This window comes from Monodon monoceros, unplaced genomic scaffold (genome assembly GCF_005190385.1).
Source record: "Monodon monoceros isolate NGI ecotype Baffin Bay Population unplaced genomic scaffold, NGI_Narwhal_1 Super_Scaffold_21, whole genome shotgun sequence".
Taxonomy (NCBI): domain Eukaryota; kingdom Metazoa; phylum Chordata; class Mammalia; order Artiodactyla; family Monodontidae; genus Monodon; species Monodon monoceros.
In genome coordinates this window covers 104019519-104033014 of record NW_021703778.1, presented here as the reverse complement: position 1 = coordinate 104033014, position 13496 = coordinate 104019519, and the positions used below count along the sequence as shown (strand labels likewise).

The following is a 13496-nucleotide window of genomic DNA, read 5'->3' as shown; positions in this document are numbered from 1 at the left end:
ATGACTTTCTTTGAGAAGGAATAAAAACTAGAATATTCATAGTGACTTTCAAAATATTTTTTGGAAATGTAGAGGCTAAATTCTCTGGCACACAGGTGCCAAGACTGCATAACATAGGAATGAATCAAGTGATATAATGATAAATACCTTTTTTCAAGTTCTGCTTCCTGTGATGGCTGTTCTTTGTGATTACATTTCACTGTTACATAGAAACCCATAATTATCAGGGATGATATCCAGTCACTATCACGTGTTGCAGTGATCAAAATGGTAAATTTCCACAATTTACCTTTTTTTAAATTAAAATGTTTAATATTTTCTAAACATGTACCACTTAAATAGTTGTCAATACATCAATATTTTACTTTCTAGCGTCCTTAGGTCCAGCACAGGGTAGTTAGTGATTTAGAAAGATTTATTGTCTCTCCTATTGCAGTAATATGTGATCCCTATTTGCAACACTTAAAATAGTTTTTCTGATTATTTTAGTTACTAGTATTTATATTAATCAAAATCCTAAATGAGTATTTGCTTCAGTAGCACATATATTAAAACTGGAATGATACAGAGAAGGTTAGCATGCCCCCTGCACAAAGACGACATGCAAATTCATGAAGCATTTTACATACACACACACACACACACACACACACACACACACGTTAAATCAACTGCATAACACCTTGCTTCATATCATGAAAAAGAATCTTGATACATTTTTGGAGGCATATGCCTATGCTCAAGACTTACAAATATAGACATGTTTTGAAAGTGTTGTAATTTTCTAATTTTGTAATTTTAAGTCATCCTTTGTAAATAACTTTTAAAAAATTTCTTCAGAAACATTTTAGAGTTTTCTCTGTATTGCTAGAATACTATAATCACATAATCCTGTGTTTTGGTGTGTTTTCTTTTTTCCCTCTGAAAACTTTTCTCCTATTTCTGGTATTACAAAATTGCATGATAATGGTATATCTTGGTTGGGAACATTTTAATCCATTGGGCTGGTACTCAGTTAATAACTTTTCAATATGGAGTAATTTTTTTTTCTGTTCTAGGGACTCTCATGAATTATTTCTTTGTCAATTTTCCCACCCCATCTTCTCTGATATCCTAGAACTTCTATTAGAAAATATTTAAACATATGGATATTTTCTCCACTATTTTCCATTGCTTTGCCTTTTTTTCCTGCTTTTTAAATTTCCTCTATCTTCCAAACTTTCTACAATTTTTTTTTTCAAATAACCACTAAGTCTGTTGTTTTGGACAGAATAAACAAACACCTTTTCTTCTTGAGGATATGAGTTAGAGACTTTTTGCCTTATTTTTGTTGCTTTTTCTCTTCCTTGCACTCCCTCAGTTTCTTCTGCCTTTTTTGGTTTATTTATTTTTGTTCTTTGTTTTTCTTGTTGGAGGCTTCACTAACGGTGGCAATCAGACAAGTTTCAATCTCTGAAGAACTCTCACAGGACTCGCAATGATAATGCTTAAGAATATAAAGGTTACAGCCAGAAAAGAATACAAAACAGCAGCGGCATTGAAGTAAGGAAATGAATCTCAAGGAAAGGCCACCTCACAGCATAGATCAGGAGAAGCCAGGAGCTAGCTCTGATTGTCCTCCATCTGCAGGACTGCAGTCGATGTACTTTCTCAAATTGGAAAACACCACGGTAGGCACAGAACATATAAAAACCAGGGGACCTAATTTTGGCATATTCTTGTGAAGTAACCAGCCCTACTGGAAGAACCCTTCAGGGGTCTCACTTAAAGCAGGTGTAAACCAGCCTCTCACTGTTATTGATAAACACCACCTCACAAGCCGCTACAAACCACGAGAAACTCATCATGGCCTCTCGGTTGAAAAGCAACACTATTAATCAGTACAATTCATGCCTTGACTAGGAGTCAACACTGTCTTGGTACACCTCTTACTTTTCCAAAACACTCTAGGCATGCTGGAACTAACCTTTACAGCAGAGGCTTTCCTTAAATAAAAGAATGCCACCAAAATATTGACTGAAATTCTGAAAACACATGCATGACTTAACCTCTAAATCCTGGTGAACAGGCATTGCATTGGAGAATACCAAATGGAAATTTGGGGAATTGCTGTTTGAGGCAATTCAGATTCCCCAGAGGTTATGATCCAAAAGAAGTCAAAAGTAGCTCCGAGTCAGGCTCTAACCAGACAACAGGACCAGGAGCCAGAGCAGAAGCAGGAGCCTGGCCAACATTGCCCTCCCTGTGTGCAGCTCTGCGCTCCTCCTTAGAATCTCACAGCTCCAAAGGCCCCTTGCAACTGCGCATTTCACCCCACGCTTTCAACGGAGTTACTGTATTGGCAATTTTCGGGGAAGATTTTCAATTGTTGCTTCTGATATTGACTGACTGGGTTCTCAATCCACACCTGTGACAGCCCCACATGTTACAAATTAACAAACAAAATGGTCCTTGGATGCAGCGGTTTTCTTGGAGATTGTTACGCTGACAAAGATTATTGAAGCAAGACTAAAAATGTTCTTGGATTGGAAGAATCAACATTGTGAAAATGACTCTACTACCCAAAGCAATCTACAGATTCAATGCAATCCCTATCAAACTACCACAGGCATTTTTCACAGAAGTAGAACAAAAAATTTCACAATTTGTATGGAAACACAAAAGACCCCGAATAGCCAAAGCAATCTTGAGAACAAAAACGGAGCTGGAGGAATCAGGCTCCCTGACTTCAGACTATACTACAAAGCTACAGTAATCAAGACAGTATGGTACTGGCACAAAAACAGAAAGATAGATCAATGGAACAGGATAGAAAGCCCAGAGATAAACCCACGCACATATGGTCACTTTATCTTTGATAAAGGAGGCAGGAATGTACAGTGGAGAAAAGACAGCCTCTTCAATAGTGGTGCTGGGAAAACTGGACAGGTACATGTAAAAGTATGAGATTAGGTCACTCCAGAACACCATACACAAAAATAAGCTCAAAATGGATTGAAGACCTAAATGTAAGGCCAGAAACTATCAAACTCTTAGAGGAAAACATAGGCAGGACACTCTATGACATAAATCACAGGAAGATCCTTTTTGACCCACCTCCTAGAGAAATGGAAATAAAAACAAAAATAAACAAATGGGACCTAATGAAACTTCAAAGCTTTTGCACAGCAAAGGAAACCATAAACAAGACCAAAAGACAACCCTCAGAATGGGAGAAAATATTTGCAAATGAAGCAACTGACAAAGGATTAATCTCCAAAATTTATAAGCAGATCATGCAGCTTAATAACAAAAAAAACAAACACACAATCCAAAAATGGGCAGAAGACCTAAACAGACATTTCTCCAAAGAAGATATACAGACTGCCAACAAACACATGAAAGAATGCTCAACATCACTAATCATTAGAGAAATGCAAATCAAAACTACAATGAGATATCATCTCACACCAGTCACAATGGCCATCATCAAAAAATCTAGAAACAATAAATGCTGGAGAGGGTGTGGAGAAAAGGGAACCCTCTTGCACTGTTGGTGGGAATGTAAATTGATACAGCCACTGTGGAGAACAGTATGGAGGTTCCTTAAAACACTACAAATAGAACTACCATATGACCCAGCAATCCCACTACTGGGCATATACCCTGAGAAAACCATAATTCAAAAAGAGTCATGTACCAAAATGTTCATTGCAGCCCTATTTACAATAGCCCGGAGATGGAAACAACCTAAGTGTCCATCATCGGATGAATGGATAAAGAAGATGTGGCACATATATAAAATGGAATATTACTCAGCCATAAAAGAAATGAAATTGAGCTATTTGTAATGAGGTGGATAGACCTAGAGTCTGTCAAACAGAGTGAAGTAAGTCAGAAAGAAAGAGACAAATACCGTATGCTAACACATATATATGGAATTTAAGAAAAAAAAAATGTCATGAAGAACCTAGGGGTAAGACAGGAATAAAGACACAGACCTACTAGAGAACGGACTTGAGGATATGGGGAGGGGGAAGGGTAAGCTGTGACAAAGCGAGAGAGAGGCATGGACATATATACACTACCAAACGTAAGGTTGATAGCTAGTGGGAAGCAGCCGCATAGCACAGGGAGATCAGCTCGGTGCTTTGTGATCGCCTGGAGGGGTGGGATAGAGAGGGTGGTAGGGAGGGAGACGCAAGAGGGGAGAGATATGGGAACATATGTATATATATAACTGATTCATTTTGTTGTAAAGCAGAAACTAACACACCATTATAAAGCAATTATACTCCAATAAAGATGTTAAAAACAAAAATGTAGACGCTTTCCAATATGAAGGCCATGACTACAGGGGCCACTGATGCCATGCTGTTTACAATATTCTATTCAAGGTGCTTCTTTATGTTTACAACATCATCAGGGTGAGGAAGTGAAAGGAGACGTGTACAACTTTGACCTGGTGGGGTTTGCAACCCTGGGATTTTCCGGTTGAAATTCACAACTAGCCCATGTATGTGAAAGGCAAGGAGAGATTGGAGAAAGAGGAGGGCCACTCCAGATTGGTAGGCAGGCAGCTGCAAGATGAGTAGGTCTCTGCACCTGCCCAACAGAATCTTAAGAGCTTATATAGAGGCCTTAACAGGGTTCAGTCTTGTATACAGTCCAGATGGTCTCAATAACACAGACTCTCTCAAGGCTGCGTCCTTGAAGCAGCTCCTAGTGAAGAACATACATTTTAGGGACAGAGGAGCGGGTAAGGAGCCTCCAATTGCCCAGGTCTGGCTAGAAGATCAACCAGCTGTTGGCCTTACAAGCCCTGCCCCCCTTCCCCCAGCATACTGTGCCCTGAGCAGTCAGCAGGTTTTACTACCATGGAGGTGGCTCATTTGGCAGCTATCTGGTTGTCCTGCAGGCAGATACCACAGCAACAGTACAGGCACATGCAAGAGAAAAACCAGGTTAAGATAATAATTCCCAAAATAAATAATAATGTTTTCCACCCCAGGATCTGAACCACTGATTTATTACGCCCCCTAGGCTGGGGGTCAAGTCACTCATGGCGTTCAGTTGTGTTCCCATGTGATTTAATAAAGATGATGTATTAGTGGACTCATCAGGTATGAATACACAACATTCTGTTTGGATAACGGCACAGATGCCTCCTTGAGAGGCAGTAACAATGTCCAAGCCCATCCTATTTCGGAGGACAGATTTTCTCATTAGAGACACTTCAGTGTTCAGTAAGAACAGACTTAGTCATCTATCATTTAAGACTTTCTGGGTGAATTTAGTAAGGCCTTCTATGAGTGCTATTAATGTCCTTTAGGCCAACGGAGGGAACAGAGATGGTGGCCAAATGATCATTCCAGTAGGAAACAGAACATGCCCATCTGGCCTTGAGGAGATGGTGGTTTGCAACTTTTGTTACCATGGGGCAGATTGTCTCCTATGTCCAGGGAAAATCCAGGGTGCAACAGCCCAAAGATTTTTGCCACACAACTACTGGATCCCATTCAGGGCTACCCAATAAACACCTGGCCAGCACAACCAGTCAGTGCCAAGCCAGTCACCATTCTTTCATGTGACAGAATGACTACACAGTTCTGGTGATATCTAGCTCATATCCCTGGTACACTTGGGTTGGTTCTGTTTAGAGTGATTTTTCTGTCCCCATCATAGGGGTGCACTAGTGTACAAATGTCCATAACCCAGGGTAGGCCACATGAATCCATCCCAAATATGAGTGTAGCCACCCATGACTCTGATGGTGGTATTTTTAGGACCTTCTAGTCAGCAGTTTGATGGGCTGCCTAGGTAGCTTGATCGACAGAAAAAGAACACCCATACCTAGCCTTATTAATAGTGTGTGACACAGGCCAGGCTTCTGGATCAGTATTGGTAATATCAGATGAATTGAGAGTCCTAATCTTAGCTTATTATTCCTTAATTTACTGCTTTAGTGCATTCCAGTCCCCTTCCTAGAGTGGTGATACCCTCCATGGCAATCCTGATGAGCTAGAGAGGGGTAACTGACCACATACTCAACAGTTGGATGGATTCCTTTGCCAGGCTTACTAAGAGGAGGCCCACTGTAGAAAGGTATTCTCATTAGGTGCCCATTCCATGACTGGATGCCACAGGAGCAGAGGGAGTCTTAGATCAAAAAGATAGATATTTAATAGGAACTTGTATGGGAAGGTCTTCCCCTTCTATAATAATTACACTTGTGGCCCAATCCTTAGATGTTAGTATGGCAGCAGCTTTAGGAATCTGACCTAGTTGTGCATACCATACATGTTGGCTGGGGAAACAGCACTTCAGGCATGGAGATGGACTGGGTGTGGGGTGCGCCAGACAGGCACCCTCACTTTCTCCCCTCTTTCAGTAGTGTATGTTCCATTCTAGGCACTGTGCATTTCAACAAGTCCAGCTTGCAGCAGGACAATGGGATCCGAGTGGATATTGAGTAGTTCCTGCTCACCCAAGGATATAACTCACCCATTGCAAATTCCAGTAGATTACCTTTGCCAGGCGTGGTGGAGCTGAGTGTTCTCAGCAGCGCAGCACAGTGATCCATGATGAGAGCTGGGACAATGACCATCTCCCAAGACTCCATATCTTTATGGTGTTGGGTGTAGGGGTCCCTAGTCTGACATATGGGGCAACAGGCCTTACTGGTTGATCATTCAAATGTATTAAAGCCTGGGATAGTCCTTTAGTCCACCTGGCCAAGGTGGTTTTACCAGCTAGTTATTTAATTTGCTGCTTTAATTTTCCATTCTTCCTTTCTACCAACCCTGCCACTTATAGGTTACAAGGGAAATGGAACCTCCATTCAATGTCATGTTCTTTTGCCCAGTCTTGTATATTGTGACCTTTGAAATATGATCCCCAATGACTGTCTACTGGATGAGGGTATCTCTTCATGGTGCTCAGCTTCTCTAATCCCCTAATGGTGGCAGCCTGGTTTGCATGGTGATGGGGAAAGCTTGGGTTAGGCCAGACGCAGGGTCCACACAAGCCAAGGCATATTTAGAACCCTCACTCAAAAGGAGGGGACCAATATAATCAATTTGTCAATCTCTCATTGATTGGGAACTCTGGTGGATGGCCCCAAGATTCCTATGGCAATTGCCTTGGGCACTGTTTAGAATACCCAGGACATGCTGTTACTGCATTAATGAAGTCACTGTATTTCAAGAGCAATCTGGCATCCTCAGCAATACACCATCCCACCCAGGTACTATGGTGGCCGCTCCTCCTATGCACCCAGTCTGCTGTGTCTACTGAAGGGTCCATTGCTAGGCTCATACCTGGGCTAGGGCACTAACTTCCTGATTGCTAAGGGGTGTCAGCACCTTATGAGCTGGGAGTTGGAAGAGAGTGGGGACTGCCTCAGGCCTTGCAGGCAAACCCAAATGTCTTTCCACATATCCTGACCCCACAAGGGCTTATTCACACCTTGGTGATCACCCACACCTCATCTTCCCAGTGTCTAAGCCATAGGGTTAACCCCTTTAGAACAGCCCAACTGTCAGTGCAAAGGGTTAATGGCTAAGGCTCATGAGTGATGATCACCAGCCAAATCTCTCTGAGTTCAGCCCACTGGCTGCTTCAGTTCATTCCTCTTTTCATCCAGATGGTGTCAGTGTTGGGCTGAATAGTGACTGCAGTCCATGTAGGTGGTCTGCCCAGACTAGACCCATTTGTATGCCAGGCATCAGTGGGAATTTCCCCCCTTCCCTCTCTACAGGCCACAAAGGCTGCCATAGGAAGTGGGGGCATTTGAAGGATCTATTGATACATATTCTACAGGGCCTAGTACAACCTGCATTTCTAGAGACAGTTGGCTGGCAGACAGGATACTTCTCTGATGCAAAGAGGCATGCTACTTAGTCAAAGTGACAAGTTGAGCCTTGGTAGAGATGGGTTGATGGAACATATTCTCCATCCACCTCTTGACAGGAAGGGACATTCTTACCATGATATGCTGTTCCTTCATAAGAGGCTCTACCTGGAGGGGTGCTGTGTACACTGACAAGAACAGTTGTTCTACAGGAATATACCAGTTTTCTGCCCCTTTCCAGAGCTGGAACCAAATTTCTAGGGATCCTCTCTCCTTCTGTTGTTTCTGCCAAAGTGCCCAACCCATACCTTCCAGAGTCATGGGCACATTTAACTCAAATTGTAGCCCCACTTTGGAGATGCCCAGAGCTTTAATCTGCTTCACTAGTATTTTTGCTTTCTCAAAGGCAGCTTGTTGCTCTGATCCCCTATGTGTCCTTTCTTTACCAGGCAGTAGGCAGTATAATGGACAAATGCACTGTGCCAAGTGAAGAATAAAAGTCCTCCCAAACCCAAATCCCTCAAAAGCTTGCACTTCTTCCACATTCTTAGGGTTTGGATAGGCCTGCACATTGTTGATAACAGCCTCTGGGACAACACTTGTGTCACGCACCCATATGACTCCCAAGAACTTTACAGCAGTGCCTGGGCCTTGAATTTTCTGCAGGTTCATTGCCCATCCATTTGCTCACAGATGTTCCAGCAAAATCTACAGAGTGGCCTGCAGCAGAGACAAGTCTTCCCATGTCAACATTATGTCAACAATGTAATGGGCCCATTTTACTGATGTGGGGAAGGAGAACAGGGACAGCCCTCGGGCTACCATCACATGATCTATCACGGGGCTGTGTAGATGGCCTTGGGGAAGCACTTGAAAGGTCCATTGCTGTCTGTCCCACATGAAGGCAAATTCATCTTGTGACTGACTCAGCAGCCAGGGGTATACTGTACTGAAAAGGCATTTGCTAAATCCAATACAGCTTGGTGCACTCCTAGAACCAAGACCAAGGTATCTAAGATGGCAGCAACGTTGGCACAGCTGCACCAATGGAGGGCACTACGTTGTTCAATGATCAGTAAGCTGTAGCCATCTGCCAAGAGCCATCTGCTTCTTACTGGCTATACCAAGATGTTGAAAGCACTATGGATGAAAGGTGCACTATGCACTTGGTGCAGTTCTTGGATAGTTTCTCCCATTTCCCTATGTCTCTCAGACAATTTATATTATTTGACAGTTACCACTCTTCCAGGGACTGTAGACTTACTGGTTCCCAGTTGGCTTTTCCCCTGAGGTACTGGTTTGATTACTCTAACCAGGAGGTGGATTTCACCGACAGAGGTTTGCAGAGTTTGATCTTGTAGGATATCAATGCCCAATATGCTCTTTGGTGTTGGAAAGATAAAAACCTCATATTCTCATGGGGGAAAATGCCTCATTTGCAGTATCAAAGGGAACTTCCTAACCATAAGCACTGCCCTCCATATCCATTGAAGGTGCTGAGGGGGCCAGAAATATATCATTGCTAGAATGAAAATTAAAACTCCAATGAAATACTACTATACAACCAACTTAGTACAAAGTAAGAATACAATATCAAGAATAGGTAAGAATGTAGACTACTAGGAATATCCATACCCTGTAGGTGGTATAGTTTCTTTTGAAAGCAGTATAGACATTTCTAGTGATGTTGAAATTATATACACCAAAAGTGTGTTTATGTATACATGATGTGTGGACAAAACATTCTCAGCAGCATTATCTATAATGTAGAAAAAAAATCTAATTTTCATCTTCATTAGAATAAATAAAGGAATGGTTCTGCATTTATAAAGTGAATGTAAAACTCTGATATGGACATGTTATTTTATTCATTGACATATTTGACTGGTTTCAAAAGTGAGCTTAGGAAACAAAATACATGCAATGAAAGAAAACAAATAAGAAAGGAAGAAAAGCAAAATAAGGAAAAATAGAGACAATAGATCTATACAAAAGCCATTACCAGTGTGGCCAGTGTTTGCACATTCTATATTAATATCAAAATTCTGAAACTTGTGGGAATTTAGTTTTGTTGTTACAACATAATGATATTTGTGTTCTTTACAGCCATGTCTAACAACTTTTCAATGTAATCACTTGAAGAAGTGCAATTAATATTTGAGAGTTTTTTCCAAATTTTCTCAAAACCAAAAGACGTTCATTAAATACACGAGTGTCAGAGTTCCTAGCTCTGTTGTTGCTACACTGGATGTTACAAGATAGCATCAACATATTATATATTTCTTCCACTCTCCCATTAGTACTAATATTATCATATACTTTAAAGTACTATGTGGGAGGTGTGGACATAAATTCTCATTAGCAGCTAATGAAATCTCTGCTTATATGGAGTTCTATTCTGTACGTATTAATATAAAAAATTATCTCTGTATTTGGGAAAGTATATATAAGGTCTCAGTATAGCCATAGCCTATGTCCGTTGTTATAAATGTAATTTAATTATGTAGCTGGAATAGGATGTCAGCAGCCTATGAACATTTTAAAAGAAGGCAATTTGTTTTACTTTCAATAATGTTTCTATGAATTTTAGATTGAAATGGCACTAGAATGATCTATGGCTAATGCTTCCTTTTGTCAAATAAAAGGTGATTTTCCTTCTTTCTACTCCTGATAACCTTTTAACTGGGCTTTATTCTCTCCAATCTTCCCTCTGAGATCTTGCCCAGTTAATTATATCCTCTCTTTCTGAGAGCTACAATCTCCTCTGGCTTCCCTAGCTAAAAAAAACAAGCTGAATTCTCCTGTGAAAATAAAAAACAAAAACAAAACAAGCAAACAAAACACCCCCTGGATTCTTAATGTACTATCTTATTTATTTATTCCTTTCTCTTCCAACTACGTGAATGCTCACTGACTCCTCAACAAATTAAATTCTGAGTTCTTCCACTCTTGCTTTATTCTAAACATGTTTTTGCTAAAGTAACCAAAGGTTTATTAATTGTCCAGAACAGTAATCTCACTTTTTTCCTTATTGTAATATTCCTCACTCTAACATTGGTCCCTAGTGAATATCTCATATTTCTCAAACTCTTTCCTAGACATCTATCATAGCACTCTTTTTTGGCTATTTCATACCATTTTGACAATTTTTTTCTCCCTCTCCCTCTGTAGCACATCCCCCCTCTATGATGGTATACTCTTCGGAGTTTGCTTATAGCCCTCAGGTTTTCTCCTTCTATATGTCCCCCAAAGGGATTTCCTTCTATTCCCATAATTCAGCACATAATCTCTAAGCTATTAACTCCCAAATATAAGTTATCTCCACATGTTTTCTTTAGCAGTAGTTCGATTCAAGTGACTCTTTAACAAAACTGGAATTTGTTAGCAAACATTAAAAAAAATTTCCATTTGGGCATAACAGGAAAAAATGACTTATACTTCAGTGTTTCTGATTTGCAGAAGATCTTTAAAGTGGGTTGCTAATGATGCCTGTAACTAAGAATGGCACTTCCCTGATGCCTAAAGTTTGCAATCTTGTAATATATTTACTATAACAATACTCAGAATGAAGTCTTAAAAGATCCCAGGCTTTTGGCATGCCTGGGGGGTTCACAATGATTTCAGACTGGGTACAATCAACTGAGAACATGGATATAGTATATCAAGGTTTCCTAACCTTTTTAAGCACATGATTATCTGCCAGAAAGATTTGTAGACATACATTGCCATGTGTTTTCCAAGTTACTGAAGAATTCACATAAGAATAACTATATTATAAAAATACTTATAAATCAAAGCAATGTCTCTGTCTCACTTTAAAATTGCTTGTGGTACTATAAATGTGTCAGAAAAAAGAGTACACAGAGAAGAAACAAGAAGAACTACAATTCTGCAGCCTCATTCTGTGGAATGAAAAACACATTCACAGCAAGACACACAAAAAGAAAAGGCAGAGGACTATGTACAGGATGAAGGAACAAGATAAAACCCAAAAAAAACAACTAAATGAAGTGGAGATAGGAAACCTTCCAGAAAAATTATTAGAATAATGATAGTGAAGATGATCCAGGACCTCAGAAAAAGAATGGAGACAAAGATTGAGAAGATGTAAGAAATGTTTAACAAACACCTAGGACAATTAAAAAACAAACAGAGATGAACAATACAATAACTAAAATGAAAAATACACTAGAAGGAATCAATAGCAGAATAAATGAGGCCGAAGAATGGATAAGTGACCTGGAAGAGAGAATGGTGGAGATCACTGCCACAGAACAGAATAAAGAAAAAAGAATGAAAAGATATGAATACAGCCTAAGAGACCTCTGGGACAACATTAAAAACAACAACAGTCATGTTATAGGGGTCCCAGAAGGAGAACAGAGACAGAGAGGACCCAAGAAAATATTTGAAGAGACTACAGTCGAAAACTTCCCTAACATGAGAAAGGAAATAGCCATCCAAGTCCAGGAAGGGCAGAGAGTCCCAGGCAAGATAAACCCAAGGAGAAAAATGCTGGGACATGTAGTAATCAAGTTGACAAAAATTAAAGACAAAGAAAAATTATTGAAAGCAACAAAGGAAAAACGACAAATAACATACAAGGGAATTCCCATAAGGTTAACAGCTGATCTTTCAGCAGAAACTCTACAAGCCAGAAGGAAGTGACACAATATATTTAAAGTGATGAAAGGGAACAACTAACAACCAGGATTACTCTACCCAGCAAGGATCTCATTCAGATTTGACAGAGAAATCAAAAGCTTTACAGACAAGCAAAAACTAAGAGAATTCAGGACCACCAAACCAGCTTTACAACAAATGCTAAAGGAACTTCTCTACGTGGGAAACACAAGACAAGAAAAGGACCTACAAAAACAAACCCATAACAATCAAGAAAATGGTAATACGAACATACATATCAGTAATTACCTTAAATGTGAATGGATTAAATGTTCCAACCAAAACACACAGGCTCACTGAATGGATACAAAAACAAGACCCATATATACGCTGTCTACAACATGCCCACTTCAGACTTAAGAACACATACAGACTGAAAGTGAGGGGATGGAAAAAGATATTCCATGCAAATGGAAATCAAAAGAAAGCTGGAGTGGCAATACACATATCAGATAAAATGGACGTTAAAATAAAGAATGTTACAAGAGACAAGGAAGGACACTATGTAATGATCAAGGGATCAATCCAAGAAGAAGATACAACAGTTATATATGTACCCAACATAGGAGCACCTCAATACATAAGGCAACTGCTAACAGCCATAAAAGAGGAAATTGAAAGTAACACAAAAATAGTGGGGGACTTTAACACCTTACTTACACCAATGGACCGATCATCCAGACAGAAAATTAATAAAGAAACACGAGCTTTAAATGACACAATAGACCAGATATATTTAATTGATATTTATAGGACATTCCATCTGAAAACAGGAGAATACACTTTCTTCTCAAATGCACACAACACATTCTTCAGGATAGAGCATATCTTGGGACACAAATCAAGACTTGGTAAATTTAAGAAAACTGAAATCATATCAACCATCTTTTCTAACCACAACACTATGAGATTAGAAATCAATTACAGGGAAAAAAAACATAACAAACACATGGAAACTAAATAATACGTTACTAAATAACCA

The 13496-nt window shown here is 39.9% G+C and overlaps 1 non-coding gene across 1 annotated transcript; it reads left to right on the top strand.

The window, feature by feature from the left end:
• The first annotated feature begins 528 nt into the window (after window positions 1–528).
• On the top strand, window positions 529–631 carry LOC114905270. Its single transcript, XR_003796129.1, has one exon. It is a non-coding gene; the product is annotated as a U6 spliceosomal RNA (small nuclear RNA).
• The last annotated feature ends 12865 nt before the right edge of the window (window positions 632–13496 follow it).